We start from the raw sequence: 2,962 nt of genomic DNA on the forward strand, positions 1-2,962 counted from the left end.
ACCCACCCCCTTTCATCTGATCAAATAAATTGGCTTTTTTTCACTAACTTCTTCCTCTCATTCCCATACTTCCATTTCTTCAGTTTTTCTTCTGCTACAACTTTCTTGAATCCTAAAGAAACTACATATTTTGTCACTTCTTTTGTTTTGAAGTTGAAGAAAGTTGACTATAAGGTATGTTATTTTTCACTCAATTTTCACTCCTAATAATAAAATCATATGATTCATGTTTATTTTCTAGTTTTATTTTTTGCATGTTCTTATCATATGTAGCTATAAACATTCCTTTCTATTGCCTCTTTAATTCAAGTTCTAACACCTAATTGTCTACCTATAAGAACATGTAAATCAAGCTAGAGAGACTTTATGCTTTGTTTTCTCTTTGTTTTTTCTTGTTTAATATATGTTTCAAGAATCTATTAATATATCCTACTCCTTAATTTTTAATCTTCTTTTTTTTTCTTGGTTTTATTGATTCCAAAACTAATATGATCTTTTTACCTTTTCTTTTTCTTTTTATAATATAGTTTGTTTGAAGAATGAGGAATCCTAGTTCACTCAAGCAAGAATTTCTCAAGAAATGGATAAAGGGTCTACAAATATGCAGTGAAACAAAGAAAAAAATGAGCATAATTGAGAGAAAAAAAGCTATAAAATTATCAGCAGATATAGCAATGGCTTCAACAAGAAAATCTACTACTTATTGGAGTCATTCCCTTTTGGCCAATGCTTCAAAAGATGATACTAACAAAATTATCATAAATCATATTCTTGGAAATGATGATATTTCTAAGAGATCAATGATATTCAAGAAATCTTCAATGGGATTATTGGCTATGTCCCAAAAGAGCATTAGATGCAAGAAAATTGTAACCAAAAGTTGCAAGATTTCAAGACAACGACAGCTAAATTTCAGTCCCAAACAAGTTGAGGTCGGCCGCAGGATTTCAAGAAAAGGTAGAAAAATGATCTCTCCAATTTCTATAGCAAGAAAATTGGTGAAGAATAGAACTAAAGTTCTTAAAAGTCTTGTTCCTGGTGGAGAATATATGGATAATGTTTCTTTAATTAAAGAAACCCTAGATTATATCATTTCACTTAGAGTTCAAGTTGATGTTATGAGACATCTTGCTAATGCTAGTGAGATTACTAATCCTAAAGCAAGTTTATAGTTTTTTTACCTTTTTTCTTTCAATATTTCTAAATATTGAAGTAAAAAATTCCTTTTTTTTTTTGCTTCCGTTGTTTTTACTCTTGTGGAGTTTTTTTTTTTTAATTACAGTACGAAGAAGAAGAATTTAAATTACTGAAGTATAGTATGTAACAATGTACAGAAGAACAATATTCTAGTGAAGTTAATTTTCCTATTATTATAGCTTCTATTTGAATTATGTTACTTTCTACTTATTCGCTATTTGAAAAACAGGAATTAGCAACTGACAAATTATGTAGCTAAATAAAGTATTCCATCGTTAATCCTATCTAGCAACGGACATTGGCAAAGTGAAAAATTTCCCTAAGGGAGTTCAAACTTGAAAGAAGTAAGAAAATATTCCTCTAGAACGAGTGTTCATTATATGTTATATACCTTTACAACTTAATATTTTACTTACTTATGTACATGGTAAAATTTTTCGAGAAGGGTCGTCAATTGACACCCTTAGGACAATGTAGCTTCACCCCTGGCGACAGCTTAACGACAAATTGTCAAGAAGTTCCGTTAGCTACGAGTGATTTAGCGATAAATTAGCGACGAATTTCGTAGATTTCCTTTTTAAGTGATTCTTCCATATATCCTCTATTTTGTGTTCATCATTTAATGGTATACTTCTTCTCATGAGTTGAATGAGAAATAAAGGTGCTTTTGTTTCCTCTTTTAGTTATTCTAGCGAAAAAGAAGCAGAGGGATTTTTTTTTCTTCAAGAAAAATTACAATAATTAAGCTTAAATGATTTCACTTTCACAGAAATCATGGCCATTATAAGCATAAAATTCAGTAAATATTTTGTCTATGTATAGATGTGGGTGTTTGTAAATGTGATTTCTCCTTTTGGTAGAGAGGGTTCTAATTCTATAATAAATGCAAAATTTCGTCTCTATTTATTTGACATGCTTCCCTTCTCGAGAATCATTTTAATTAATTTTTGAAACTAAAATAAATTAGATTAATATAATATTTTAAAATTAAAATTTAAATATTTAAAAACTATACTAAAAGTATTATAGTTGTAATTTTTCTCATGACAATATGATTAAGAAAACATTTTAAATATTGGCAAAGCTCACATAATTTGAATTTCGAGAGAAGCGAAAAGTGACACATAATTTGGGACCAACGGTAATATACCTAATTAGTTATTTTGATATTTGAGCAAATATTTCTATAAATTGCTACCATAATGATATTGAAAATGAGAACACAGCTTGCAGATACTATTTTCAGCTAATTATTTATACAAGTTTACGAGCATGGGGATTTGCAATTATTTAAAATAAAATTAAAAATAAAAAGCAATGAAATACCTTAACATTATATATATCTCGGGTGATTCCCGCCATTCCTACTTTTCTTTATAGAAGAACATATATTACACTCCAAAAGAAAAACAGAAAAGTAAAAGGAAGAATATAAAAGTTGTAACTTATTACAAGTAAAAAATAATTAACTGTTCGTGTTATATTCCTTTAAATTATTAAATAATATAAGTTTCAAAATATCGTCTCAAAGATTTCATGAAACACCCGTGAACTTTGAAAACATTGAAGATACGAGCCTTTAAGGAAAGTAATTAATAGTAGTAACTTTATTCTTCTTTTTTTTTTTGAGCTTTTAATATAATTATTAGGCTATGGGTAGAAGCAAAATTTTCGCCAAGAAGATTTCAAAAATAAAAAAATAATTTTTTTTAAAAAATACTTGAAAAAATTAAGAAAATTCAAGTCTAATATATATATATATATA

At 27.8% G+C, this 2,962-nt stretch overlaps 1 long non-coding RNA gene across 1 annotated transcript; it reads left to right on the forward strand.

Annotated features, from left to right (window-relative positions):
• LOC109235073 lies at positions 66-1,370 on the forward strand. The gene is made up of 2 exons (XR_002069312.1): positions 66-174; positions 528-1,370. It is a non-coding gene; the product is annotated as an uncharacterized LOC109235073 (long non-coding RNA).

Source organism: Nicotiana attenuata, chromosome 11, assembly GCF_001879085.1.
Source record: "Nicotiana attenuata strain UT chromosome 11, NIATTr2, whole genome shotgun sequence".
Lineage (NCBI taxonomy): Eukaryota > Viridiplantae > Streptophyta > Magnoliopsida > Solanales > Solanaceae > Nicotiana > Nicotiana attenuata.